At 49.5% G+C, this 17,758-nt stretch overlaps 1 protein-coding gene across 4 annotated transcripts in view; it reads right to left on the bottom strand.

Moving 5' to 3' along the window:
* Window positions 1–17,758, bottom strand: part of Rap1gap2 (RAP1 GTPase activating protein 2) — a 219,898-nt gene that overhangs the window by 188,584 nt on the left and 13,556 nt on the right. The window contains exon 1 of one of the 4 annotated variants that reach the window (XM_076936330.1): window positions 12,540–12,682. The exons of the other annotated variants lie outside the window; for them this stretch is intronic. The gene's annotated coding sequence lies outside the window, so the exon portion shown is untranslated. Of the gene's footprint in view, window positions 1–12,539; window positions 12,683–17,758 lie in introns of those variants that run through there. 4 annotated transcript variants of the gene reach the window in all.

Below are 17,758 nucleotides of genomic sequence, written 5' to 3'. Positions count from 1 at the left end.
ATATATATATACTCTGAACACTCTAAGAAGATCCTTAAGAGGCACTTCTTGGCCTCTTAAGGATCTAGACCAAGCTGGGAACACTTCCCTGATTCCTGTAGGCAGAAGTGGGGGGGGGGGGGACAAGTAAATTCATCTTTCCAACAGGAAACATTGGCTAGTTCCCACAGCCGCCCGCACCAGTGCTAACGCAGTAATGTTCTCTAGTAACAGCCCTTTGATCACAGACTCTGCAGAGACGGCAGGTTGGGTGGTCCTGGGTGGCAAGCAATGAAGAAGGACGTGAAGCTGATCTAGTTGCCTCCAGTGACCTCTGACCACTCCAAAGACCACTGTGGCTCCCAGCAGAATCCCGAACATCCTCGGTTCAAGCTATCCCCCATGCTCACTTGTAGCCCAGAAAGGAAGTTTAAGTTCAGACCTTGCTGGCCTCCTACTGGACACATACTCCAGCAAGCTACTCCTGCAGTTCATCTCTGTATCCACCTCACACCAGGAGATCCACAACAGGTACCAAGGACACCCTGGGGTCCCACTTGCCCTGTTTTCCTTTAATCTCCTTCAGAGAGAAAAATATGTGTACTTAGTGAGTTCCATGGTCAGGGGTGATTCCAGTCTGGGCCTGGCCAGCCCAGTATCTACTCTACTGGCCCCAGCAACAGGCTCAGATACCTAAGTAGACACTAAGACACAACCCAAGGATGCCCCCATCTCTCTCTCCATCATGTCCTAAACTACAGGAGAGAAGAATTGGGGCTATGAAGAGAACGGGAGACTGGAGCCCACCTTCAGGAAGATGGTAGAGAAAACGGGCACACAGAAATCAAGTTTATCTTTTAATTCTGTGTGTGTGTGTGTGTGTGTGTGTGTGTGTGCACACGCGCATATGCGCGCGCTCACACAGGTGAGCACACGAGTAAGTGGGCATGTGTGTATGTGTGTGTGGATGCTCTTAGGTATCATCCTCAGAAATACTGTTGTCCTCTTTTGAAACAGGGTCTCTCATTGGCCCAAATTGCACCAATTATGCTCAGCTTGCTGGCCAGCAAGCCCCAGGTGTCCATCCCCCTGTTCCTGTCTCCATGGGGTTAGGAATATAAATGCATGGCATCATGCCCGGCTTTTTATACATGCACATCGCTGGTGCCAGAGACTGAACTCAGGTCCTCAAGTCTGCGAGGCAGGCACTTTGCCTACTGAGTCATCTCAGCCCAGGAATCAAGTTTTAAGAGAACTGTCTGAGTTCCTATCCAGCTAGGTCAGAAGCCAATGACCCAGTATGAACTGGATCTTTCTTCTTCTCTTCTCTTCTCTTCTCCTCTCCTCTTCTCTCCTCTGTCTCACCACTGAGAAAGTCCTAAGAAAAAGCTTTAATGAGTGAGACAACAAACAGCCCATCTATTAGCTCTGCCTGCTTCCTTAGCCCAGTCTGAGACTTCCAGCAGGCCACCAAGCAACCTCACTGGGTACAGAAGCTCCAGGGTGAGCTAGACAGTTTCCAGGGGGGTTGGGTAGGTATCACATGAGTCTGCTGAGAACAGAATACCTTGTGCAAACTTCTCCATCCTCATCAGTCAGCAGGAGCTGAAGGTGAGCACACATCAGTATGTTTTCATGTACGTGTTTAAGAAAGACTGGTGTGACAGTTGCCCCAGACTTGAGCACACCCGACTACCCACACGCACCATGTGTGAACACTGCCCATCACACCTATGCAAGGGGAAGAGACAGTTGGCAGAGGCTCTTATAATAGGCCTCCAGGTCCAAGGAAACAAGGAAGTTTGAGGCCACCTGAACCAAGTATTCCAGAGCCAAGTAGGACACAGGCCCAGGCCCAAACAGCTGCAGGACATGAGGGCAACCACAGGGTGGATTTCAGGCCTGTAGCCAGGCTAGTCTCAAACTCCTAGTATAAGACTCAGCCAACCCTCCAAGAAGCAACAGCAGCCTGGAGCAGTGGTAGGGAGGAGACATGGAGCAGCCCACATTCCTCAAGGACATCTGGATCCAGGGATGTTGGAGAGGCCAGAAGTACTTAAAGTCCCTTCAGCCCCATGGTAAAAACCTAGACAGAGGGGAGCTCCTTTCTGAATGACTCCACAAAGTACCAGAGCTTTGAGGCAGGTGAGAGCCATGCTGGAGCCATCTGTGTTAGCCCCTGCTGAGCCCTCAGGCTCCCCAGCTCTGAAGATAGGTGACCTGAGCTAGGTCACTTAACCTCTCTGGTCTCAGTTATCTTCTCTGTTATACAGGAAGGATGATACCAATCTCACACTGTTACGGATGAACAAAAATGCTTGGCACAGGTTATGAGAACCACTATAATTACCACCTATCGTGACTCTACCCCCTGCCTCAGTCCCTTTCAGCTTCCGGCCCCCACTTATTCTGCCCTTTTTTGTTCCTCTTCTGTGGGGTGGGCAAAAGGAGGCCACCCAGCTCTCTGGGAAAGATTGTGAGCCAAGTGAAAAGGGAAGCACTGTGTGAGCCTGCCCAGCCTGCCTGCCCCCACCCACTCACCCACCACAGCCTCCACTGATGAGAATGAACCAGAGCCAAGGGAACCCCATTTTGGGGAGATCACTATAAGCCAGTGCTGATCTAACCACCTAGCTTGGCTCAGCCAAATACCAGCCACTGAAAAAGAGACTGGAATGCAGAATTTATGCAGCACCCATTGTACAGAATGAAAGACTAAGGCCTTGAAAGCAATGTATGGCTCATGATGGAACAGTAATAATATGGGAGAGAGCAAGTACTAAGCCCTCCTAGCTCCTGCCCAGATGGGCTCCATCCCTCCCTAGCAGAATCCTACACATAGGTCTACTTTGGGTCACATGTCACAGGGTCCAGCATCCCTGGTGGAGCCTGTGGGTATTCCTGGGGGATCATCCTAAGAGACAATTCTTGTCAGGGTCCCAGCTTTGGGCGGAGCTCCAAGTAACTCACCCACCCATAGGCATTAGTGTAAATGGAACTGGAAAGCGGGCTGAGACTAGTAACAGGCCCTCCCTCCACTGTGTCCCCAAGATCCCCAGGATGGGAGGAAAGGAGGGGCAGTGTAGTCATCTGCTTGAGCAGCTCAGACCTTGTAGCTATTGATATTTTAAAATGAGAACTACACAATGAGACAAGCTCCTTCCCTGGGCAAAGAGATGGGCAGTCACAGGAAGTTCCTGGAAATGGATTCCCCTAAAGAAGAAGCACTGAGCGGACCAAGCATTCTGCCCTGCCCCATGTCGCGAGCGGCAGGCTGAGCTGGGCAGCTCAGATCTCATCTCCACTTTCTCGTCTTCCACTGTAAGCAAATTATTTCTTCTTCTGGGGCATCTGTTTACCTTCATCAAACTGCCCTCTGCTCCCTTCCCAGGCTAGATGAGGACAGAAGCAGAGAAAGACACAGATCTCTAGGGGGATATAGGTCACTTCCCTGGGTGCCTTTTTAGGGGCCAGGGCTGCCTGTCCCATTGCACAAGTTCAGAAGATGATGACAGAGACAACTGCAAGAGGCCACTTGTGAAAACGAGGCTACAAGAGCAAGACTCATTCATGCTTTGATTGCACAATTCCTTCCTATCTGTTCAGGACAGCTGGCCTGCCAAGGGAGTCGCCATAGTGGACGGCTGTGGGCTACAGAAGTGAGAGAGCCTACCACAAACATTTCATAATAACAATAAGGCAATATTTTTGCTAATCAGACAACAATTACTTTTAAAACAAGCTAATAAAAGAAGCCATCACTTTAGGGGCTGGGGGTGTAGTTTGTCATCAGAGCACTTTCAAGGCAGGAGGATTGTGAGTTTGAGTTTAAAGCCAGCTTGGAGTATATAATAAATGATAAACCAAACTGGACTATGTAGCAATACCATGGCTCAAGAAAGAAAGGGCTACCTGGTTTACCATTCAGAAGCAGAGCCAGGGGATTGTCCCCAGATGACTCTGATCCAGTAAGAAATTCTGGAGTGACACTCACTCGAGCATTTCCATTATCAATGATGGCCCTGTTGTCTCTCAGTAGACTTGGACACTAGGGACTGCCCTGAAGGGACTTCTCACTAAAGAAAATCATACCTCTAGGTCTTTGCCTTCCATCTGCTCACTCCATCCAGCTAAACCCTCCCCAAGTCTCTTCTAGCATTTGGCTACGTTGCTCACCAGGATGAGGCAGAAGGTATGCACTTGCGCCCTCTATGTACAATTTCTAGTAGTGCAAGGAGAACATGGGATGTCTTGCTTCCTTTTCTAGGAAGGCAGCCATATTGCCTCTAGCTAAAGGGAGAACAGGATAGAGAGAAAGAACCTTCAGTGTTGCAACAAGGACACCATGTGTGAGAACGAGTGGTCCCAGCCTGGGTCCCGACATTAAATGTAGCCATAGAGAAAACACTTCAACTCCCCCAACCTGGGCCTTTCAGCTTATGAAGAATAAGAATAAATTTAGTTTGTTCTTTCTTTCCTTCTTCCCTTCATTCTTTCTTTCTTACCTTTTTCTTTGAGACAGACCCTTGCTAAGTTGACCAGGCTAATGATGAACCAGCAATTCTCAGCCCCACCAAGTAGCTAACCAGGCCCAGTTTGTTCCATGTTTGAAACAGAATCTCATTATGCAGCCTAGGCTGGCCCGCCCTTGCAATCTTCCTGCCTCAGTCTCCTGAGTTGAGGAATCAAGGTGTGTTCTACCACATCTGCCGGTGTAAATCATTTCTTGAGAGCTTCTGATGAACCAGGAAAGCCCAAATTCCTTTTTCCCACTTAATCCTTATCACAACTATATATACTCTCCTAATAATTAATTAGAGCCTTAAAGATACAAAGTTAAGGCCTGAGGCTGCTGCGTAGCAATGGCAGAAGTCAAACCAGAACCTTCTCTTCACTATTCTTATACACAGGCCTCTTACATACCAGTCTCAAAATGAGTATAGTGTTGAATGTGAGATGCCAACAGGCTGAACTTAAACAAATCTCAAGATCCTCCCCAGGGTACCTGTGAATGCCTGGCAGAGAAGCATTGACATCCTGGGCCAGGACAGGCAAAGCTTGGCAGGAGGACCATTTCCCTGGCAGACGAACATGAACCCCAGTGAAGGCAGGTGGCTGAGACAGAAGGAGAGCCAGGGAGCTTGCCCAGACACTAACCGGGGTGGGGGCTGCAGCGCAAGAGCAGCACATTCATGATTCATTCACTTGATTTTCTTGCATAAAGGTGGAGGTGCTGTTGGGGCTCAACCCACACCAAGGCCCAGAGTGCATCTCGAGCCCCACCCTCATGGCGTCACGTAGAAAAGAATGAGGCTAACCTGGAATGATTAAACAATCTAAGACAGAAAAGGCCTTTTCCAGGCCAGGAATGCAATTCAGTTGGTGGAGTCCTTGCCCAGCACACACAAAGGTCTAGATTTGTATCTCAGCACCACATAAACTGTGTGTGATAGTGTGTGCCTGCAGTCTTGGCACTCAGGAGGTGGGGGCAAGAGGATCAGAAATTTAAGGTCGTCTTCAGCTACATAGTGAACGTGAGACCAACCTAGGTTTAAACAAGACCTTGTCTCAAAGAGGAGGAGGAGGGAAGAGGAAGAAAATAGGGAGGAGGAGAAAAAGGAGAAGGAGGAAGGGAAGACAAGGAGGAGAAGGTGGGTAGGAGGAGAGGAAAGGAAAGAAGGAGAAGGAGGGGAGGAGGAAGAAGAGGAAGAAGAAGAGGAGGAGGAGAGCTGGAGAGATAGCTCATCGGATAAAGTGCTTGCCTGGAAAGCATGAGAATCTGAGTTCATTCCCCAGAACTATGTTTTGGGAAAAACAAAAATGAAAGACATGGTGACGTGTGCTTGTAGTCTCAGGGCTGAGGTAGGGACAGATCCCTAGGGCAAGTCAGCCTAGCCTACTTGATGAGTCCAGGCCCTTTCTCAAAGGAAAAATAATAATAAAATGGATGACACTCAAGGAACAAAACAAGAGTTGAGGTTGACCTCTGTCCTCTGCACATGTGTATATAGCTGCATGTACACTCACATGTCTTGTGTACCTGTACACACAGGAACATGCATATGTACATAATGAAAAAATGCCTTTTCCATTCAAGTTTCTCCTCTTCCCTCTACAAGCCCCACCTTTAGAAGGGCTCTACACAGCGTCCTCACTTAACAGATGGGGAAACTGGGGCACAGAGAGACTAAGTTATATGCTCAAGGTCAAAAGCTGTTGCAAAACGTGTGTGTGACTCTGTGCCTTGGAAATCATGCTATACCACTTCCAGGGTTCGGTAAAGCAAGGTAAGACCTCATGGTTTTCTTGGGATGCTTGCCCCTTCACCCAACCACTATGCTAGGCAAAAGCATAAATAGCACACAAAAAGAAGACATAAATATACATGAGGAAAGAAGCCATGTGTGACAGCAAACCAAGTGCCAGACATGAACAATGGAGCCAGCACGTAATTCACCCCTTAAATCACCCAGATGACACTAGGTAGGGAAGATATGAGTGTTCCCTGGGGAGCCCTGTCCAAACTGCAGATTTATGGGCAAAATAAATGCCAGCATTATTGTAAGCCATACACTTCTGGTAACTAATATGCTGTGTTAGATCACTAGAGAAGCAGCAGAGCCTGAATTTTAACCAATCAAGCTGGCTCTTGAGGTGTTTCTGCATCATGCCTTGCTGTGCAAGAGGTCATGTGGAGGAAGGGGCTAGAGACAGAGGCAGAGGCCAGAGGCATGCCTAACCAGTCACTAGCTCACTATTGATCAAATGTTTCTGGGTTTTATTGTTGATTTGGTTGGTTTGGGGAGATGTTTTCATTTGGTTGATTGGTTGGTCAGTTGGTTGGTTGGTTGATTATTTTTGGTTTGTTTTTCAATCCTTACTGTGTTCTGGGCTCTGCTAGATCTGAGAAGGTTTGGGGAAATAAATTGACACACCCATGCTCTAATGGGCAGTGAGGAGGCGGGATAACTTCAGGCAGGTGTGTATAGTAGATTGGTATGATTCACAGGGGACCAGTTGTCCAGGGAGGCCTGCTTTAGTGGCATAACCCTGAAGGCACTACCTGAAGGTGAAATGAAAGGGATGAGGTGGACACAAAGAGTGAGAAACATAGGAAGCAGTGTCAAGAACAAACCCGAGCAAGCAAGCACAGGTTCCAGCTCCACCCCTTCCTACCCGTGATCTTGGGGAAGGGACCTCCACAAGGAACAGCAATGAGGTGCTACTTCTAAGGACTGTCCCCACAGGTAAGGATTGTTCCAGGGAGTAACTGAGCTAGCACATGTGGGGCATGTGGCCAGAGCCCAGCACAGGAAGACCTATATACCAATAATTACAGTTTGAATTCTGCAGAGACCAAGACCCCAGCAGGAAGCCGAAGGACCCAGAGACCACTTTGTTTCCTGTCGAAGAACCATACTAACCAAAGATATTAGAGAAGAGTATACACGGTGCCAACCGCGGCATAGGTGACAAGAACTGGAGTAGGTCAGAGGGTGAAAGGAGGAACATGCCTCACCAATGGAAGCTAATACACAGACCCTTCCACCTACCCCTGCATCCATTCTGAGTCATCTCCTGCACCCAAACCCCTCCTCCCCGCAGAGTTCAGGAGGATGGGGCTGGAGGCTGGACTCTCCCTAAAGGCATTGGACACCCACACATCCCAACAGGGGAACGCAGCTGTCTCAAGGCAGGGGAGGACAAGGTAAGGAAAGCCAGTGAGAGGGCAGAACTAGGCGGGGGAGGGGGATACACAGGGAGCTTCAAGAAGGGCAGAAACCCTGCTGGGGTAAAGTATGACCTGTCATCACACTCTCCAGGACCCTGGAGAGCACCCAACGGGTGGCTGACATACATCCAAAGGTACCCAGAACAAGTAGGGGGCAGGCAGAGACATGCCGAGAGCCACAGAGATGTCTATACATTGATCCAATAGCAAGACCTCTAGAACACACAATGGCACCCAATATAGGTGTATACACACACACACACACACACACACACACACCGCTCAGTCCTCTTGCCTGCCTGTCACTCTCCTCGTACTCTGGTTCACTTCCAGCCACTGACCCTGGATGTACCAAGGTCCTGCAGGTGACTATGTCTGATGCCATCTGCTGATCCAGATCTGATAAATCCCATCCAGCCTAGCGTGACCAAGGAAGAAAACTATCCATTCTTTATCTAAATCAGGGTATGGAGGAGAGGTGACCTGGTCAGAAAGGTGCATATCCAGAACCAGAGCCTGGGCAAAGCAGGATCAGCCCAGCCTCTGCCGTAGGGTGAGGTCTCCAAGCCTAAGCCCGGCTTTGGCATTCCATATGCCTTCGAAGCTGTGGGTGCTCTGCAACATGAACAGATGGGCAGGAAAACCCGTATCCATATCTGGATGCCCTAAAGAGTGATAGCAAACAAAGAAAGCACACGTGTTCACACACACACACACACACAGAATGACAGGAAAGATCAGACATGAAACAGAATTTCCCGCTGGAGAGATATCAAAGCCCTGACAGAGATGAGGAATGGACGGGAATGGCAGCATCCGCTTTTTTTTTTTTTTTTTTTTTTTAACTAACTTATTAGAACAAAAGCCACCCTCAATTGTAGAAGTTAGACTTGTCTTTAAATGACTGCTGAACCTCCCCAGCCTGTGTGGGGTGTGACCTTGCCTGTAGACAGAGAGATGGAGGCAGTGACCTTTGTAATGCCAGCCTGAGCCGTCTGTGCATGAGCAGGAGGCAGGAGGCAGCTGGATACTTCCCTACAGCGTGACCTCTCCTAGAGGGAGTGCCACGTTGCTTAGAGATGGGAAAGGGTAAGGCGACCAGGGCCACCTGGTACCATGGCAACAGGCCCTGGCCAAGGCACATCCACAACTTCTTTAGCAGATCATGACAGGACCTAAGTGTTTGCAGATGGCACCTCCCCTGTCAAAGAGGGTATGACAGCCCAGAAAGAGCATTGGGCACATGGGAAAGAAAAGTGAGGAGGCTGGAGGGGCCAGACCCTGACATATGAAGTCTGCTTGGCTCATGTTCTCGGACTCCCCAAGTAACTTTCAACAGTTCCTCCCCTGCCCTGTTGCCACCATCCCTCTCCCTCAGGCCCTGCTTGTACTCTGTCCCAGACACCTCTGACTCTGGGTACCAAGGCTAACAACTCACTGTCCAGCCTTGTGCTCCAGCATTTTGGCCACCTCCTGCCAGTCTGCTATATCTCCTGCCTTGTCTGCAATTTCTCTAGGCTTCCCCCACCCCCTGCCCTGTCCTTTCCTGACTACAGCCCAGACCAGTGCCCACGACCATCTGCCATCTCCAAATGCAATCACCCAGTCCTCCTTCGAGCACCTGCTTCCAAGTGACTGCTCTCTCGTCCTTCCCTGCCCACTTTGGGGCTCCTGCACCCTCCTGGGTATCATTGGCTCCAATTCTCAGACTGTGAACCAGATCTATTCCAGCCTGGGGAACTGGGCCACGGCCCCAGAGGCAGCAACAAGAACAGAAGTCTGGCCCTTGAGCCTCAGATTCCACAACTAGGAAGGGTCTTAGGGGTTGTCTACACTGTCTCATCCACAGAAGTGGATGAGAATCTGTACCACCAGACCCTGCTGCCTTCCCAACTGCTCAGAACTATTCCGTCAGTAACGCCATTAGCCAGATACTCAGAAATCTAATAAAGAGCCAGACATCCCAGCCCGGAATCCCAGCACTTGGGAGGTGGAAGGAGAAGGATCCAGAGTTCAAGGTTAGACTGGTTTACATGAGACTGCCTCAAAAAAAATTTTTTTCCAACAAAGGCTGGCACAGAGATGTCTTCCTATAGTCACAGCTATTGGGGGCTGAGGGATGGAGGTCATGGAGCTACACAGCAAGATCTTGTCTCAAAAAAAAAAAAAAAAAAAAAAAAATCAAGCCAGGAATGGTGGCAAATGTCTTTAATCTCAGTCCTTGGGAAGCAGAGGCAGGTGGAACTCTGTCTGGTCTACAAAGTGAGTTCCAGCTCAACCCAGTCTAAGCAGAGAAGCTCGGTCTCAAAAAAACAAACAAACAAACAAACAAAAAAAAAAAAAAAAACAACCCCACAATATCCAGATAAGAAAACTGAGGCTCAAAAACCCTTGGTAAACTTGCCCCAGGTCAGTGTGTGGGATGCCTCAAGAGTGTCACTGCCAAGCCTCGTACCCTGCCTCCTACTCCAGCCATCTCCATGATGACCAGTCATTGCCCCTCACCCCAGATTGGAAGTAGCATGTTCTAAGTGCCACACATCAGAGCCGAATGAGGTCACTCCGGGCCCTCTCTGCAGAAGAGGTGTGGGCCCCCACAGAAAACCATTTGAGCTTCACTCGCATATAATCTAGAAGCATGGGGGAGTTAATGACCATGGAGCCACCCTTGGGGATAGGGGAACTGCTAATGGTTTCTCTCCCCAGCAGAACAGTTCTGAAATGTAGCCCTTAGGCTGCTCGGGAGACCCTCGGGAGAAGAGCAGCAGATGGTAAGGAAAGCCTGTGTGCATTGCTCGCCTTCTTGTCTGTGTACCCTCTGCCCTCCAGGAAAGCCTGTGTGCATTGCTTGACTTTCTCGTCTGTGTAGCCTCTGACCTCCATCCACTTCCCAGGTAAAACACTGGGGGCAAGCCTTTCTCCCAGGCATTCCCAGAGTAGGGAGTGGGGATGAGCACACAGAGAGCTGGGGATGGGGCAGCAATTAACATCCAGGTCTCAGTACCAACCAGTTGTCACCAACAGTGTTGCCAAAGATAGTAGTTAAGCCTTCATGCTCAGCCAATGAGCCACTCCACCACCACCATCCGTGTCAGGGCCCTTTTCCTTTAAAGTTCAAATCATTCTGACTTCCTGTGACTCTGCCACACTTAATCAGATTTGTTTGTTTTTTTGTTTGTTGCTTTGGGAATTTAGTTTGGGAATCTCTAGTTTGATTTTGAGTTTAGGTTTGTGGATTCTGAGACAGGGTCTCACTTTGCAGCCCAGGCTTGCCTGGAACTCATGGCAATCCTCCTGTCTCAGCCTTTTGAGTCGTGGGATTACAGGTATAAGCCACCCCACCTCAAAGAGGGTCTTAGAAAAGAGAGAGTGAAAAGCTATGGAGCTGTCACTCACAGGAGGACCTTCTGGAACAAAGACCACTTCCTGTGGAGCTAAGATACCCTAGACTTAGTAGAGTCCCATCAGTCCCTGACCCTTCCCAAGGTGAACATCTGCCCCTGCCCAAAAACAACCACCACAAAGGCTTCAACATGCCATCCCATCCCAGGCCCCAACCTTCCCCTGCTCCTCAACATCTGGTGAGGGAGGAGGGGCCCGAGGCAGCTTCCAGACACCTGAGCAGACATATTCAGTAGATACCCACCCTTAAAGCTGGGCAGCCCAGAACCCTTGCTTAGAGGTAGGTGATGCACAGCTTCTCCCAAGTCCTGAGGGAAATCACTGCCCAAGACCTTACAGGCCCTGAGTCACTCCCAGCCTCCAGGCAGCTGTGCAAGCTTTTCTGTTTATTCCTCACCCACAGCAGGAGGAACAGAGGGGATGAGAGCCTTCTTCACCAAGGGAAACTGAGACCTATGAGGCTCAAAGGATGGCTGTAGTGTCACAAGGCATGCCCCAATACAGGCCCAGGACAACCCTAGTAATACCTTTAGTGGTTGCCCTGATGAGAACCATTCAGAAGCTGATTCGTGAATTTAGAGCACACACCCTGGTAGCATGTAAATGCCCTTCAAATTTGGTAAGGGTGAAAGAAAGCTACAGAGGAAAGAAAGGTGCCCCTTACCAGCTCCCAAGTCCAGACATAACAAGTGTAGGCAAAACCAAAGTGCAGTCTATAGAGTCCCTCTGTCCTGTAAACAAGACCCCCAACCAGTGGCTGGCACTGCCACACCCACCCAAGGCCTCTAGAAATGAGCATCAGGCTGCAAGCTGGCCTTGCCCGGCAGGGCCATGAAAGTCTCTGGACCTCTCCAGACCGACTACCCCAATTCTACCGCCTCTCCCTAGAACAGGCACAAGCTGGCTTGGGGACAGACAGGCTGGGGCTTCTGTTCTTGCCAATAAAAACAAGTCGTCCCTCCCCAAGCTAGCAGCCTAGCTTCGGCATCCTCTTGGGGTTCCTGGGTTCTTTCCTGCTACTGCCACCTGTAAACACCCACGTCTGACCTCCATCTCGGTCAGCGTCTTTCACCAGACTCCAACAGGGAGCTGACCAACATCACGCGCGCGCGCGCATACACACACACACACACACACACACACACACACACACACACACGCCCCTCTTCGTGGTATGTGTGCTATGCCGCATCCGCAAACCGGGCAGGGGTTTCTATGGACAGTCACCCTACCTCCCAAACAGAACCCAGTGAGCCTAACTGCTTGATGCGATGGGCGCACGGAGCTCACCCGGGCCATCAGTGCCTTGCCAACACACACATCCACTCTCACAGCATCCTCTCCAGTTCCACGCTCTGTCACACCCAGGACTCGCGTCCAGATGCACGCCAGCTGTGAAATTACAACCTAGCCCGGAGCCACTGACCTTCCCACACTCCCGACGTGGACGGAATGTCAATAGTCAGTCCTGCCGGCTCACCCAACGCGCGCGCTGATCGGCGCGGAGTCCACGGCTCTCCATCAGGACCGAGCCCCCTCCTCCTCAGCGCGGGGTTCCCTTGCAGCCCGCCCAGCCGCGTGCACCATCACCGCGGCGCGCACACGCGCACACCGGCCGGCACAAAGCTGCACCCCGCCGCCCGCCCGCAGCCGCTCGCACACCTGGCGGGCGCGCCCCCGGCCTACGGAGCGCGCACACGCAGCTTCTGCCCTAGTCCGCTAGACCCAGCGCTCCCGCCCCTCTGGTCTGTTCGGAGCTGGGTCCCAGCGGCGCCCACCGCGCAGCTGCGGGAAACTAGGCTGGGTTTGGGGGTACCGCGGGTTCTGAGCGTCGAGCGCCCTGGGGGTGATGAGCGCCTGGGGGTGATGTTCATGTCCGTGCTGCCAGAGTATTGCCCCGGGCGGCTCCTCCTGAACAAAGGCACAGGGTGGGGCAGGCCCTAGGGATGGGGTAAAGAAGGGAGAAGCCCACCTGCCAGCAAAGGTTCCTGCTGGACAGGGCGCACGACACTGGGGTACAGAGATGCTGAAAGATTCCTGGGTTCCTAATGGGACTCTCCTGAAAGTGTGCTATTGGAACTTGGAAGTAGGAGACCTTCAGGGCCAATCCTGAAGCTGACCACTGCCTGGACCTGACAGCCTACAGCTTTGGTCCCTCAGCAGACGCCATCCCATCTTCCACCAACCAAAGATGCTCCTGAACTTGAAGATGATGAGGGAACGATGTTCCAGACATTCTCTGTAACCCCCACAGCAGGCAGCCTCTGACACACATCCATTAATGGGAAGCTCATTCCCTGGAGGTAGCACTCAGGCAGCTTATGCTGGAAAACGTCCTTTATTTGCATGGAAATTTTCCTCAGTCCTAACCGTTGGTCACAGCTCATTCTGTTCTGGGCACGATGTTCTGCATCTAGAACGTACCTCACACTTGCTGTTTCCTTTGCAGGGATATATTTTTACATCCGTGTCCTGCGAGCCCCTCCCCTAGCACCTTCTCCATATGGCTGTCCCTTTGCGCCGTCCAAGACCTCTTTCCAAGTCCCCATGCAAGTTACTTATCTCTGTGCCCTGTTTGAGACTTCCGATCGATCTGATCGGCTTGACACACTATCTCCATGTTTGCATGCTGATAACTGGCCTCTCACACTCGAGTGTGTGTCCCATGTAGGCAGAACCCTTACCTGGACCACTCTAACCCCAGAACCTGGCCCAGAGCACAATCACAATGTTCAGGGCCAGAAGAAAATGAGGAAGGTAGGGACAGGCAGGCCACCATCTGGATCCTGAAATGCTAAGTGTCGGGCATTGGAGGTTCTGGCATGGGATCCAGCAGAGGAAAGAAGCTGTCAGTGCCCATGGAACCAATAGACAGACAGCCTTAGAACAAGGGGCACTTCCTTTCCTTTGGATTCTATCCTGAGCACTTGAACCCCAAGATTCCAGTGCTGGTCAGCAAAGACAATTCAGGAACTCAAAGCTAACCCTGACCACCTGAGTTTGATGCTCAGGACTTACATGGTGTAAGGAGAGAATTGAGTCCTGAATGTTGTCCTCAGGCATGCTATGACACACATGCACTCAATGGCACACATGCACACCATCACACACACACACACACACACTACATATAAAAATAAAAACCACAAAAAATAGAAAAAAGAAAAAGATGAGTGCTTACTTTGGTCAGTCTGAAACAGACCCCTTCAAGAAGCTGCTTGCCTTGCTCAGCTGCCTGGATGCAGGCAGGATTGAAGGCCAGCTTTGAGTTTACCTTACCCCGTCATGCTATCCAAAGCCATCCTCTTTATCCTCCAGAAATATTACAAGCCCTCAGTCCCAGTGAATCCTGAAACCAAGTTCAATACCAGACTCTAAGTGTACTGTGATTTTTCCTATAACGATGTCTTAGAGGCCTTTAATCTCAGCACTCAGGAGAACATAAATCTCTTGAGTTCAAGGCCAGCCTGGTCTACATAGTGAATTCCAGGCCAGCCGGGTATCTAATGAGACCTTGTCTCAGAGAGAGGCAGAGAGACAGAGACAGAGACAGAAACAGAGAGAGACAGAGATAGAGAGACAGAGAAAGCAATGGCTCAGTAGCTTAGATCATTGGCTGCTTTTGCACAGGACTTACGTTTGGTTCCCAGCACCCATGTGGGCTCACAACTGTCTGTAACTCCAGTTCCAAGGGACCTGACACCTTCTGGCCTCCACTAGCACCAAGAGAACAAATACATGGTATGTGCATATGAGGTAAGCCCATACACATAAAATAAAAATAAATATTAATAATAACAGACCTCCCAGACTTACAATGGTTTTAATTACAAGTTGTTGACTTTAGGATTGTGTGAAAGTAAGAAGACTTTTGGTCTTTTTCCAGGCTGGAGGTCTGCCACAGATATTCTCCTGAGATGCTGGACAGCAGCCATGAGCTCTGGCTCCCAGCTACACCTCACAAGGGTAAACAGCTAATACTACACGCACAGTGCTGTCAGCATCTTTGAAAAACAGATATTCAGTAGTTACTGGACATAATCAACACGTTATTGTAAAATAGGCTAAGCTGTAATTAATACTTAGTAGATCAGTTATGTTAAATGCACTTAATATTTTCACCTTACAGTGAATCTGGTGGAAAACAGCCCCATTGTAGGTTGAGCATCTGTACATGCAAACCAGTATAAAGTTGAAGATTTTCATCCTTTTCCCTTAAAGGAAACCCTTTGCAACTCTTCACTGACACATCAAAATTGTCAGCATCATTAGTCTGGCACTTTGGAGCCTTTAAGCAAAAAACAAATTGTCTGAGCTCAAGCCCTCAGATACCAGGACCATGGGCAAGGCTGAGTGACCCAAGGCAGGAAGCATGTACAGTGTGGCAGAGGGATGATTCACATCCCAGATGGGACAAGCCAAGAAGGGTCAGGATTCCATTGCCACTCAGAACAGATAACACATAGCTTTTGCTCCTTATGAATGTTTCTGGAACTTTCCATATGCTACATTCAGATTATGTTTAACTACAGGTAACTGAAACTATAGAAAGTTTAACCTCAGATAAGAGGAGCTCACTTGCTAGGTTTGCACCTACATTCCAGTATCCAGGACAGCTTGGGTCCCATTGACGCCATCTTGCCTACTGAGATGATGCCTAGGATCCTGCTGTCAGCAATGGCATCCACATGCCATCCACATCCATCTGAGAAGCATCCATGACCACGCTGAGCAGAACTCCAGTAACAGCAGCCCACTCATCTGCCTCCTTAGTGGCTGTCCCCCTGTCCGTGCTCCTCTGTGTCTCCTGAAAGGCTCTCTCAGGAAATGAGAATATTTTCTTGCAGAAACAAACATCCGCTGTCTCACACTTCACCACCCCGAATGCAATTTCTAGTCTAGAAAACTAATCAGATAAACAATCTTTCCCAGGCAGGGTGGGTTCTCGGGGAATTCACTTGATAATGATAATCATCCGATTCGTCCCTAAGTTTCCCCAAGCCAATTTCTTTAATAACAGACTCTGAAACTTGAATGAGGACTGATGTACACCCTGTTAATGTGAAGTTTCTCTGTGGCACCGCTTTCCCTCTTTGCAGAGATAGAAATCACCCTCCCTACCCCCGGCCTTTGGGTATCATCGGTGAGCACAGAGGTCACCAGCACTTACCTTCTCTCACCGCTGTTACTGACACCTAGGTCTCAGCTCCTTCAACCGTGAGGAAGGATAGCCATACCCAGATCATTGCCTTCCTCTGGTGACTCAATCAGTTCACTCCCACAGACCGTTTAAATGATGCATAGTAAGCAGGAAAATAATAAACAAGAAATATCTGGATGTGGTGATATATGGTAATTCTGGCGCTTGGGGCAGAGGCCACTGAGGCAGGAGGATTGCCTAAATCCTAGGCTGGACTAAACCTAGGCTACAAAATGAGATCCTATCTCAAAACTAAAAATAATAATAGAGCTGGAGATGTATTCAACTGGTGGAGCACTCCCCTGGCACGCGCAAAGCCCTGGTGGGATCCCCAACCCTACACAAATTGGATGTCTTTTGAGTATAAGTATTCAGTAAAGTTGATGGTGCTCTTAGCACTGGGAAGGTGGAGGCAGGAGGATAGAAGTTCATGGTAATCACCTGCTACTTACTGAATCTGAGGCCAGCCTGGGCTGCGTGGGCTGCATGAGATCCTGTCTCAAGGAAAATAATAGTGATAACAAAGAACATTCTATCACATAAATAATTGTGGTCACTGAACTATAGCATACTCCTCTTCAAGGCTCTGAGCTGTGGAAGTCCGAGGGTGAAACCTGAAAATTATTTCAAATTGCTCTGTCTTGGTTGCTTTCCTCCTCCAAGGAGCCTGCCTGTCTTGCTCCTGTGACCCTGAAGCACATCCTTTTTCTCTGGCCCCAAGTGTGGAGCAGTTGCGTTCACCTCAGATCACCTGACAGGAATCCTGTCTCCCAGCTCCCCCCTGCTTAACAGTTTTGGGATCCCTCCTTAATCTCAGAATTCATCTCCTGCCAGCCTCTCCGTGAGTTCAAAGCCAATTTTATGTTCCTATATGAATCACTCACTAGCTATTGAATGCCTCTGGAAGAGCTGCCTGCCGTCTCTCCATGGAGCCATCTCTCCAGCCCTATTTTCTACTATTGTAAAGCTTTGGATTTTTGGAAAGGTAGCTCAGCAGTTAAGAAGACCAACTGCTCTTCCAGAGGTCCTGGGTTCAATTCCCATCACCCACATGGTAGCTCACAACCATCTGTAACTACAGTCTATAACGGTAGTCCCACTAGATCCAATACCCTCTTCTGGTATGCAGACATATATGGAGACAAAACACCCATCTATATAAAATACATAAATGAATAAATTTTAAGAAAAGATTTTGTGTGTGTACATGTGTGTGTCAGTGTGTGTAGTATGTGTGTGTGCAGTGTATATGTGTACAGTATGTGTGTGCAGTGTGTGTGTATAGTGTGTGTGTATGTGTGTGTGGCATGTGTGTGTACAGTGTATACATGAGTACTGTGTGTGTGTATGTAGTGTGTGTGTATGTGTGGTATGTGTGTGTACAGCGTATACATGTGTACTGTGTGTGTGTGTGTGTGTGTGTGTGTGTGTGTGAGCACGCGCAC

This window comes from Arvicanthis niloticus, chromosome 6 (genome assembly GCF_011762505.2).
Source record: "Arvicanthis niloticus isolate mArvNil1 chromosome 6, mArvNil1.pat.X, whole genome shotgun sequence".
NCBI classification, from domain to species: Eukaryota; Metazoa; Chordata; class Mammalia; order Rodentia; family Muridae; genus Arvicanthis; species Arvicanthis niloticus.
Note: the sequence above shows the minus strand (reverse complement) of the source record. Positions and strands in the feature narration are given on the sequence as shown.